Source organism: Gorilla gorilla, chromosome 11 (assembly GCF_029281585.2).
Source record: "Gorilla gorilla gorilla isolate KB3781 chromosome 11, NHGRI_mGorGor1-v2.1_pri, whole genome shotgun sequence".
In the NCBI taxonomy this organism is placed as follows: Eukaryota; Metazoa; Chordata; class Mammalia; order Primates; family Hominidae; genus Gorilla; species Gorilla gorilla.
Window position 1 is genome coordinate 14,973,954 of NC_073235.2, and position 13,180 is coordinate 14,987,133.

The 13,180-nt window shown below is 38.1% G+C and overlaps 1 pseudogene; it reads left to right on the forward strand.

The window, feature by feature from the left end:
• Window positions 1–462: 462 nt before the first annotated feature.
• On the forward strand, window positions 463–9,134 carry LOC129532035 (beta-defensin 125-like; annotated as a pseudogene).
• Window positions 9,135–13,180: the final 4,046 nt, after the last annotated feature.

Consider the following 13,180-nt stretch of genomic DNA (forward strand, 5'->3'; position numbering starts at 1 on the left):
TCACAGGAATTCATATTGGGGTGATCACTCAGAAGAAAAGGTGAATACCGGATGTTGTAAGCTATTGGACTGCCACAAGTGATATCTTTACACACCATTCTGCTGTCATTGGGTATGTACAAAGTGCTGCATACAGACAGAGGAGAAGGACAATTGAGCCCATCTAAAGTTAACAAAAACTTCCTCTTGGGGCTGTTTCTTTCCATCAGACCTTACAGTTCTACGGGATAATAGCTTATCTCATAAGGCCTCAGCTTTCTTTAATAATTTCTAGAAGCAGACATTATTGTGTCATGCACACTCAGTGTTGCAAATTAATAGTCTGGTGATCTGGGTGGCATGGCATTTTCCCCTTCTCTGGTTCATCACCCATGATAGACCAGTAAAGGTGACCACTTAAATTCCTTGCTGTGCAGTGTTCTGTATTCCTCAGGACACAGAGCTCCCTCTCTCCCAGGAGCCATGAATATCCTGATGCTGACCTTCATTATCTGTGGGTTGCTAACTCAGGTGACCAAAGGTAATGGAACCCTATAAAGCAGAGATGATGACTAGGATGAGTTGTTGCCCTTGGGCTCCCCTGGTATCATGATGGGAAGAGAGGGAATCTGCAGGAAAAATCTGGGCCAACAAAGCAGCAGAATGCTCGTATTTTGGCAGCTCCATGCCCCTAGTCTCTGAGAATCTTTCTGTTAGGGGCATCTAGCAAGCTGTCCTCTGAGGCGTTTCTCCAAAGACAAGAATTTCCTTAATGCTCTGAGCCACCCTATCTCTCTCTCTACATAACTATCCAATGTTAGTTCAGCCTCACTTCACTTCCATTTTGATTATTCTGTTGTATCTATTTCATTGTTGTGTCCTATTAGTTCTCCTAGCATCTTGAATTCTTCTTTGCCCGGAGAGTACCTTCAGAGGGAGGCCCTCACTTTCATGTTCTTAGGTACGGTGAACAAGTCCATTGACAGTTTGTAGATTCTGTAGCACTATCATATGGAAGAGACAATATATATGTTTGGGGTAGAAGTGGAAATAAGTGGAGTGAAGACAGGATAGACAGACTAGTGACCAATGGGGACCTTCTAATTTTAGATGAATAGGAACAGTCTGTTTCCACTATTTAATAATGCTACTTTTGAAAATTGTTAACTTTTTATTAAAAAATAATACTTGCAATTGACTTATGTATCAAGCAATCGATAGATTTATAGGGTTTAAGGAAAAGACAAATGTTTGTCTGTCCAAGAATACCAGTTCTTCAGTCTTCCCCTTCAGAATCAATGTTACCAATTTCTTATATATCCTAGCAAATACAAATGTATTTATATTTGCATGTGTATACCTTTTAGATTTTTAAAAAATGCAATTGCAAATGCACCATGTGAATTGTTCTGCAATGTACTAGCAATATATTAGAGACATCTTATCCATACATAAGCCTAGTTCATTATTTTTAATCAATAAGTAAAACTTTGAGGAGGAGCAGATGAATTGCCTCACATTAATTACTCCGCTACTGCTGAAAAATAGGTCTTTAATTATCAAAAACAATTCAGCAAGAAAAATTTGTAAACAAATGTATGTCTTTTCATTTATGACTGGACATGTGGACACACACACACACACAGTCAAACCACCTACCAGAAAAGCTGAACTATTCTTCTCTCCTATCACCAGTTGCAAGAGTGTCAGCTTCCCACACCCTCATCAGTCCTTTTTGTTTTTTCTACTACATTCAGTTTTCTACTACATTCAGTTTTACATTCTAATATGTGAAAATGAGGTCCTGATGTTTGAATTCATGACACTTTAGTTATAAATCAGTTTGAACATCCAGTCCATTAGATTTCTAAACTTTCTTAATTATCTTTATATACTAAGAAATTTGGCTTTTGTTAAATTTGGAGGTGTTATATGTTGCCTAGAAAGATGCTATTCATGTCTATTAGATGGTTATAACTGTGCCTATGATCTGTTATGTCTTGATTCACATGTTGATGTAATGTGAGTTACAGAATTAATATCTACATTCATTTCTGATTATAAACTGCTGTATTTGTTGAAAATTTGGAAATTTTGAAATTGTAAAGAAGTAAAAAAATTGTAAAGAAGTTAAAAGAGACAAAATATTTTTGGTCTATTGTTCTTCCTCAGTTTTCTTATTTGAATAAAAATGTATAGCCTACTTATAAATTTTCTATTATACTATTAGTATTTTCCCATTTACTAAATATTTTCAAAAACTGTATTTCCAATGACTGTATAAATTTTATAGAATGGATACTGTTTAAATTACTTAGCCAAATTGTTTTTGCATAAATAAGTGCATTTACATTTTATAGACAAGGATGGCTGGTATAACCTTTCTTATACATAAATCATTCAGCATAAAATTCCTGGAGATGTACTTTTTTCTGTCTGCTTCATGTATTATCAATTTCTGAATACTTGCCAAGTCCTAAAAATGAAATATTATATACAAATATTTAACTTTTATTTATGTCTGTGAGTAATGGGGAAGTCGAACTTCAAATACATGCTTAATGTATATTTAACTTTTCTACAAATTGTCCATGTCTCTCTTTCCCTTTTATTTTGGAGAGGTAGTTTTCATTTCTTTTGATTTAGAGATTTTCATTTTTGTGTTCTCTTATAGGTTTTGTTTTGAAATTTAGCTATTTAGTCTCTCTGGGCTTTATATTATGTGTTTTCAAGTGAGATAGCACCTGATGGCTTGTGAAGCAACTTTTTACCAAGCCAAGCTATCAGTGGACTGCTATCCATAGATATATTTTAAGTTGATGCTAGCTGATTATATATCTGGTATGTTTTAGAAAGAACTCCACACATGGGATAATGTTTTGGCTAGATGGCTCCCCTACTTAGAAACATACAATTGCTAGTCATATTTCTAATTTTAGGATTTTGAGATACTGGTGATGAAGATCACATGTCCTAACAACATAATAGTTCCAGACTGAAGTTCTTTGAAAAAAATGACTGTCGTCACTCTAGAAAAAAAAAATTATGAATTTTTCCCAATTGCCATCATTCCACTGCTAAAACCAAATTCTTGGAATTATCTTTGATTTTTCTATATCCTACAACACTCATATCTATCAGGAAGTCTATTACATCTGCCTGCAAATTATATCCAGAATGCAATTATTCTTGTCACCTCCATTGCTACCACTCTGATTCTAGTCACCATCATCTCTCACCTGTGTTATTGCCATAGCTTCCTCATGATATCTGTCCTTCTGCTCTTCCCTTCTACCATCTTGTGAAGACACATAGTGCATGATCCGCTTACACTGGAAGTCAGATCACGTACTTTTGCTCAAAACTCTGCTAGGGCCCCCTCTATACTCAGAGCGGTAACAAGAGTCCATACAGTGGCTCACCTGGCCCTGCAGGATCTGGCCCTTATGACCTCTCTCACCTCATCTCCTACTATTATAGTCCTTGTTCACTCCACTACAGCCACACAGGCCCCAGTGCTCTTCCCCAAACATATCAGACTTACTCAACCCATAGAGCTTCGTTTGTTTCCTCTGCCTAGAATGTACTTGCCTCAGATACTGGTGTGACTAATTCCTTTACCTCCTTCAAGCTGTTTAATCATCACCTTGTTACACAGGCTTGTGCAACTCCTGTTTATGAATCTTCTATTACCCTTAAATCTATTCTCCCTTCTTTCTGCAAACCATTTGTCACCTTTTCATCTACAAAATAATGTACTTTTTTATTAAGGTAAAATATACATTTAAAAATTACCATCCTTACCATGTTTTTACCATATTTTTATGTATACCTGTTGGCTGTTTGTATGTCTTCTGTTGAGAAATGTCTATTCAAATCTTTTGCCTGTTTTAAAATCAGATTATTTGTTTTTGTTTGCAATGGAGTTTTTTGAGCTCCTTATATTAATATACTTTTGGTTGTTAATTCCTCGTCAGATGGATAGCTTGCAAATATTTTCTCCTACTCTGTGGGCTACATCTTCACTTTGTTGATTATTTCCTTTGCTGTGCACAAGCTTTTTAGTTTGATGTAATCCTAATTGCCTATTTTTGCTTTGGTTGCCCGTGCTTTTGAGGTCTTACCCAAGAAATCTTTGCCAAGACCAACGTCCTGAAGTGTTTCCCTAAGGTTTTCTTCAGGTAGTTCCATAGTTTCAGGTCTTAGATTTAACTCTGTAAACCATACAGTCTAGCAGGGAGTGCATTTACTTTTTATTATCTGTCTCCCTCTGCTAGAAAGTCAGCTCCATGTGATTTTTGTCTGTTTAGTTCACAGATGTACCTCAAGGGCCCAAAACTTTGATGACTGTGTGACTATAGCCTAATTTAAGAATGGAGGGGATAATTTAAAAGCAGTAGAAAGAAATGTAAGTGAGAAACAATTTTGAAGAATAATTGACAGAACAAGGCAATTCAAAGACAAAGTAGAAGAAGAGAGCCAAGATGACATATTTCAAGTATGGATAATGCTGGAGGAAAAAAATTAAGGTATAAATCTTTGTAGATGTGAGGAACGAAGAAGCAAGGTTAGAGTCTGTCTTGCACAAAAGAAGTGGAAGGTCTAGACTTGAAACTTATAGAAAATTCCACGAAGTACAAAGTAAAATCGAGCCAGTAAAATAACAAAGATAGAATAAATGACTCTAGAAGAGTGAAGGTAGAATAAATAATTGGTGAAGTTGGACTAGAGCCAACATTCCCCAGAGGATAAAATATAAACCAAATTATTGTGAGCCTAATATATACATACATACATACATCTATATATGTTTTATATATATTATCACATTCAGTTCAAATGAGGTTGTGTAGAAAATTACTTGCTCTTCTGCACATATACCAGCCTTCCTCCTCCATAGAGCCTTATCTCTAGCTGCTTCCTCTGCCTAGAATACACTTATCTAGGTACTCCTTGGGCAATTGTCTTGAGAAAGATGATCATGCCGTTTACTGCTTGATAAATGAACATACAATACAGCACACTAGTTTCCCTTTAGATTTATATCCTCACCCCTCAAATGAGTAGTCACACTGCTTGGAAATCCTACTGCATTTCTCTTGTAAATAAACCTTCTTTCTTTTTTCTTTTTTTTTTTTTTTTTTTTTTTTTGAGACAGAGTCTTCCTCTGTCACCAGGCTGGACTGCAGTGGCCCAATCTCGGCTCATTGCAACCGCCAACTCCCTGGTTCAAGTGATTCTCCTGCCTCAGCCTCCCGAGGAGCTGGGATCACAGGCATGTGCCACCACATCCAGCTAATTTTTGTATTTTTAGTAGAGACAGGTTTTCACCAGGTTGGCCAGGATGGTCTCGATCTCCTGACCTTGTGATCCACCCACCTCAGCTTCCCAAAGTGCTGGGATTACAGGTTTGTGCCACCACACCCAGCCATCTTCCCTCTTTTTTAGACAACTATTTTGTCCTGACCTTTATTTGTCTTTTATTTTCCTGCTCCTCTCCTCTACATGGCTCTCCCCCTCAGCTTATCCCATGCCCCATTTATTTAAACAATTCAAATAGGAAGTTTTCACTCATTTCCTCTGTCCCCTTTGCCATAAATGGAGAAACGTGTCTTCTCCATCTAAAGATCAGTCTGCTCTGTGTGAATTTGTGACTGTGCCCTTCTGTCATCTCATCACCCTATTCTATATTAATCTCTCCTTTTCTGCTTTTTTTTTTTTTTTTTTGAGATGGAGTCTTGCTCTTGTTGCCCAGGCTGGAATGCAGTGGCACGATCTTGGCTTACTGCAACCTTCGCCTCCCGGGTTCAAGTGATTCTCCTGCCTCAGCATCCTGAGTAGCTGGGACTACAGGTGCTCGCCACCTTGCCCAGCTAATTTTTGTACTTTTTAGTAGAGACAGGGTTTCACCATGGCCAGGCTGGTCTCGAACTCCTGAACTCAGGTGATCTGCCCGCCTCGATCTCCCAAAGTGCTGGGATTACATGTGTGAGCCACTGGGCCCAGACTGCTTGTTTCTTTTCTCATTGCTTGCAAGCACCATTTGGTATTTATCGTTCTTCAAAACAAACCTGAAAGCTTTCCTTTAACCTTACATTGCTCTCTAATAAGTTATTTATTTCTCTGCTTTTCTTTGGAGCTAAACTTCTTAAGAGTCTCATCTACAGGTCCTGCATTCACTTCTCTCTCATTCACATTTTGACCAACTGCAATTTGGTTTCTTTTTTCATACCACTCGGAAGCTGCTCTCCTCAGTATGAAGTTACCTTCATACTACTAAAAGCATGGACATTTTCCTGCCTTCATCTTTTTTTTAACCTCTCAGCAGTATTTGACTACAAAATGACCACTCTGTCCTTTAAGAAACAGTCTCCTCTCCTGCTTAATGTAGTCACATCTGATACAACTTTCCCCATAACCTTTTATGCATTTTCTGTTTTCATGCATATCAGCCCGACTTGCAAATGTCAGTATCTCCAGTCTTTCAACAACTGCTTGTGAAATACCCCCGTACAGGGCAATCCAGAAATGCCAGAAAATTATCAGCTGTCTCTGGATCATCTGTCAACTACGGGGGAAGCTGGATAAATAGTCCAGGTCCTTTGAGCCTCATGTAGAATAACTTTGAGGCTTGGTAATATTTTTTTTTCCTGTGGTAATTCACTTATTTGCAGTTCAAGGCTATTATGGGAAGAAAACATAAATGGATGTTAGTTCTTCAAGGTTTTTACTGTAACTGTGCACCCTTTCATTCTTCAAGGTTTTTCTGTAACACTGCACCTTCAGGACCTGATGCCCAATTAAACATTTTTTTAAGTTTTTTGTTTTTTTTTTTAATAAAAACTAAATGCTATTTTTTCTTCTACTTTTAGTTGATGTGTAATAATTATTCATATTTAGAAGATGCAGAGTGATATTTTGATACATGTATACAATGTGTAATGATCAAATCAGGGTAATTAGCATATCTATCACCTCAAACATTTGTCATTTTTTTATATTGGGAACATTCAGAATCGTCTCTTCTAGCTATTTGAAAATATACAGTAAATGATTGTTAACTACTGTCACCCTACAGTGCTATAGAACAGTGGACCCCTTTTGGCACCAGGGACCAGTTTTGTGGAATACAGTTTTTTCGACAAGGTGAAGGTGGTGGTGGGGATGGTTTCAGGATGAAACTGTTCCACCTCAGGTCATCAGGCATTAGAGGCTCACAACGAACACACATCCTAGATCCCTCACATGCACAGTTCACAATAGGGTTCATGCTCCTATGAGACTCTAATGCCTTGGCTGATCTGACAAGAGGTGGAGCTCAGGTGGTGATGCTTGCACACCTGCTTTTTACCTTTTGCTGTGCAGCCTGGTTCCTAACAGGCCATGGACCAGTATCCATTGGCTGCACAGGGGTTGGGGACCCCTGCTATAGGATGCTGGAACTTTTTCCTCCTATCTAGGTGTAATTTTCTATCTGTTAACCAACCTCTCTCTATCCTCCTTTCCCTTCCCAGCCTCTAGTAATCATTATTCTACAGTCTACTTCTATGAACTCAACTTTTTTAGCTCCTGCTTATGAATGAAAACATGTAGTATTTATCTTTTTGTGTCTATTTCACATAACGGAAAGTAACATGTCCCCCAGGCTCATCCATGAGTCTGAGGCTTGTTTGCAGCCTGGCTGCTGGGCTTCCCTGTGGGATTGTCCTCTGAGCAAACAGAACACAGCCATCCTGCTGGCCAGCAGTTGATAGATGATCTCATGATAATAACAGGTTATAACTCACCTTTTCTTGGATTTCTTGCTCTCCTGATTTCTACATTTCTCCACTGATTTTTTTTTAAGGAGGAATTGTCTCTCAACTAAACTATTATATTCAAATCTTTGCTGGAGCTCTGCTCTGCTGGGGGTCTGCTTTAAGACTCTAGAGTCTTATTCTCCTGTTTTGATCTGACTTATCTTATTGGTCCCTTTAAGTCGTTTCCTCTTATCTGATCTCTTATCTCTTAATATTGAAACTCACTAGAATTTAATTCTAGTCCTCTTTTTTTCTCATATTATTCCAACCACCATGGTTTACCAATTTCTGTACTTTAAATGCTATCCATAAGCAATCACATTTATTGATTTGCATATGTCAAACCAACCTTGCATTCCAAGGATAAAGGCTACTTGATCGTAGTGGATAAGCTTTTTGATGTGCTGCTGGATTCAGTTTGCTACTATTTTGTTCAGGATTTTTGCACTGATGTTCATCAAGGATACTGGCCTGAAATTTTTTTTTTCTTGTGTCTCTGCTAGGTTTTGGTCTCAGGATGATGCTGGCCTCATAGAATAAGTTAAAGTTGAGTCCTGCCTTCTCAATTTTGGGTGAATAGTTTCAGTAGGAATGATACCAGCTCTTCTTTGTATATCTGGTAGAATTCAGCTGTGAATCCATCTGGTCCTGGGCTTTTCATTTTCATCCTTTCTTTCTAGGTTTCGTATCAGTCTCATTATGCTCTCTATCTCTCCATCCCTCTATTTTTCTACATTTCTCCTTTTCTCCATACAACTTCTTTGATGGCACATAGCACAGTTTTAATATACACTTTTTGTTCTCCTGTTTGTCTCTTTCAATGGCTTTTTGTACTTGACATCATATTAGTCTAGATGTCAGTCAGTGTAAATTTTTGAATGAATGAAAAGTTATGTTGATGCCAGAGTTAAAAATTTGACCTATATTTTATTCTCTACAGGTAGCTTTGAACCCCAAAAATGTTGGAAGAATAATATAGGACATTGCAGAAGACGATGTTTAGATACTGAAAGGTGCATACTTCTTTGTAGGAACAAGCTATCATGCTGCATTTATATAATAATATCACATGAACATACTCAATGACCAGCATTTCCTATGATTCACCTAGAGGATATAACATTTGATTATAGTGATGTGGACTCTTTTACTGGTTCCCCAGTATCTATGTTGAATGATCTGATAACATTTGACACAACTAAATTTGGAGAAACCATGACACCTGAGACCAATACTCCTGAGACTACTGTGCCACCATCTGAGACCACTACTCCCGAGACTACTATGCCACCATCTGAGACCGCTACTTCCGAGACTATGCCACCACCTTCTCAGACAGCTCTTACTCATAATTAATTAACATTTACTTCTGGTATGGAAGAACTAGAAATACTGCTGGAAATAATATGCAAAGAGCTGATTCTACCAATCCAATTTCACCAGGAAAATTCCATCAGGGATTGGATGACCATGGGGATGGACATAATTGCTACTACCAACACAACAGCCAAGAGAGTTGCCTTACAATTAGAAATGTATAGACAGAAATGTATAGAAGATACAAGGATTCTCTTAATTGGACTTAAATTCTTTATCTGTCTTCCTCCGATGTACTGAAATATACGAGCTAATTTTTGTCTTAAGTGAACATTTGTATGTCTATGTATTTTTCCATGCCAAAAACAAAAACGAAGACCATTGTTTGGAGCTGCCTATTATGACTAAGACATGAAGTTTTACTTTAACAGTGCCTGGCCCACTACTATCATATATAGGAGAACATATAAAAGCATATAGAAAGTTCCAGATGAATGTTCCCTTCTCTACCCTCCACCTTTTATTGTAAGTTCTGACCCTAAATACCTTTCTGTGTCATGACGTCAAATTTTGTTTAAGGTTCTAGCTGGTAACTAACAGAGTCAGAAGCTAATTCTTTCATTCAGCACAAGCACTGATCTAACTGGATAGAGATAAAAGTGGGACTTGCCTTGAGAGTACATCATATTAGATTAAAAGCTGCATCTCAAATTCTACTTATCTTTCCAATCTTCTTTCCACTTAGAATTCCAACTTCCAAGTATGGCAGCCTCATAACATGCCTCTTCAGGTCTCTGTACTGTCCATGAGTGTTAGTTGTGTGCAGTGTTTCTATGCTTTCTATGGCTGTACACATGTGACTGCTGTTTGTATGGCAACAGGTGGGTCAGTAAGTGTCTTCTATGATACTACAGAGAAGCGGTTATTAACTATAAAGTTGATTAGGTTTTTTTTTTTTTTCGAGACAGAGTCTAGCTCTGTCGCCCAAGCTGGAGTACAGTGGCATGATCTCGGCTCACTGAAAGCTCTGCCTCCTGGGTTCACGCCATTCTCCTGCCTCAGGCTCCCGAGTAACTGGGACTACAGGCACCCGCTACCACACCTGGCTAATTTTTTGTATTTTTAGTAGAGAGGGGTTTCACCATGTTAGCCAGGATGGTCTCGATCTCCTGACCTAATGATCCATCCGCCTTGGTCTCCCAAAATGCTGGGATTACAGGTGTGAGCTACCGTGCCCGGCTGATTATTATTTTTTTTAAGTTCCAGGATAGAAGTGTAGAACATGTAGGTTTGTTACATAGGTATACATGTGCCATGATGGTTTGCTGCACCTATCAATGCATCATCTAGGTTTTAAGTCCCGCATGCATTAGCTATTTGTCTTAATGCTCTGCCTCCCCTTCCCCACACACCCTGACTGGCCCCCATGTGTCACGTTCCCCTCCCTGTGTCCATGTGTTCTTATTGTTCAATTCCCACTTATGAGTGAGAACACGTGGTGTTTGGTTTTCTGTTCCTGTGTTAGTTTACTGAAGATGATGGCTTCGAGCTTCATCCATGTCCCTGCAAAGAGCATGATCTCATTCCTTTTTATGGCTGCATAGTATTCCATGGTGTATATGTACCATATTTTCTTTATGCAGTCTATCATTGATGGGCATTTGGGTTGGTTCCATGTCTTTGCTATTGTAAATAGTGCTGCAGTAAACATACGTGTGCATGTGTCTTTATAATAGAATGATTTATATTCCTTTGGATATATACCCAGTAATGGGATTGCTGGGTCAAATGGTATTTCTGGTTCTACATCCTTGAGGAATTGCCACACTGTCTTCCACAATGGTTGAACTAATTTACATTCCCACCAACAGTGTAAAAGTATTCTTATTTCTCCACAGCCTTGCCAGCATCTATTGTTTCTTGACTTTTTAATAATTGCCATTCTGACTGGCATGAGATAGTATCTCATTGTGGTTTTGATTTGCATTTCTCTAATGATCAGTGATGTTGAGCTTCCTTTCATATGTTTGTTGGCTGCATAAATGTCTTCTTTTGAGAAGTGTCTGTTCATATCCTTTGCCCACTTTTTGATTTTTTTTTCTTGTAAATTTAAGTTCTTGTAGATTCTGGATATTAGACCTTTGTTAGCTGGGTAGATTGCAAAGCGTTCCTCCCGTTCTGTAGGCTGCATGTTCACCCTGATGATAGTTTCTTTTGCTGTGCAGAAGCTCTTTCATTTAATTAGATCCCATTTGACAATTTTGGCTTTTGTTGCAATTGCTTTTGGTATTTTCTTCATGAAGTCTTTGACCATGCCTATGTCCTAAATGGTATTGCCTAGGTTTTCTTCTAGGGTTTTTATGGTTTTGGGTATTACATTTAAGTCTTTAATCCATCTTGAGTTAATTTTTGTATAAGGTGTAAAGAAGGGGTCCAGATTCAGTTTTCTCCATATGGCTAGCCAGTTTTCTCAGCACCATTTATTAAATATGGATCAAATTCACACATAACACTATTAACCTTAAATGTAAATGGGCTAAATGCCCCAATTGAAAGACACAGACTGGCAAATTGGATAGAGTCAAGACCCATTGGTGTGCTGTATTCAGGAGACCCATCACACATGCAAAGACACACATAGGCTCAAAATAAAGGGATGGAGGAAAATTTACCAAGCAGATAGAAAGAACAAAATAGCAGGGGGTGCAATCCCAGTCTCTGACAAAACATACTTTAAACCAACAAAGATCAAAAAAGACAAGGGCATTACATAATGGTAAAGTGATCAATTCAACAACTAGAGCTAACTATCCTAATATATATGCACCCAATACAGGAGCACTCAGATTCATAAAACAAGTTCTTAGAGGCCTACAAAGAGACTTAGACTCCCACACAATAATAGTGGGAGACTTTAACACTCAGTGTCAATATTAGACAGATCAATGAGACAGAAAATTAACAAGGATATTGAGGACTTGAACTCAGCTCTGGATCAAGTGGACCTAATAGACATCTACAGAACTCTCCACCCCAAATCAACAGAATATACATTCGTCTCAGTGCCACATGACACTTATTCTAAAATCGACCACATAATTGGAAGTAAAACACTCCTCAGGAAATGCAAAAGAACTGATTAGTTATTAATAAATTGGGCTGAGGCTTGGGCGCTACTGAAAGCCACAATATCAGATGCCAGAATGTCTCAAAATCAGAAAGGTTTTTTCCTCTAATTATTTTTTATGTGATCCAAGCCAAGCTGCCAGTGACTATGGCTGTAGTTTGGATGTTGACCATCAGACCACTGACCTTTCAGTAGACCTCATATTCTAATAGGTCTTAGACCGCCAGTTAGGGTGTCCATCATTCAGATTTGACTGGGACTGAGGGGCTTCCCAGAACATGGGAATTAGAGAGCTAAAATTAAGAAAATCCAGAGTAAATTGGGACAAGTTGATCACCCTCACTTCAGTGTACTTCTGTCTAGCAAGCTATTTTTCCATTTTTCATGGCTATACCTCATCACATAGGTCATACATTGGCTTTTCACAGAAACAGTCTAGGGTGCTCTTTTTCCATATTTTTGCGTCAACTGTCATTTCCTGAAACACACTCCTTGAGCATGCAGAGCACCTTCCATTCTACTTTGTATTATTTTCTTCCCATCATTTGAACTCTGAAATCATTTTGAGTATTTACTTTCTCTCTGATTTTTTTACTAACTTATGGCCTAACACCCCTGCTATAATGTACATATAGTCCTCATCTCTTGGTCTTGTTGACATATGTGATGGTCCATAATGGGCTGGGCATGTCTTATACTTACTGAGGAAAGCAGCTTTAATACTCCTAGATCTAATGGGCAAGAATATTTAATGCCTTGTTTTTTTTCTCTCCCATAAGGCCAGCATACTGGTATGACCTAGTAAAACCTAGGTTGAGTGTCCAGAGAAGCACTGCTGGAATATATTCTGCATTGATTTAGGGATCAATGCTGAGACTTAGGAAAAGAGAGTAAGAAAAAATTTTTAAAGCAATAAATATTTAATATGAATTTACTAAATTGATAAGAATGGATCCTA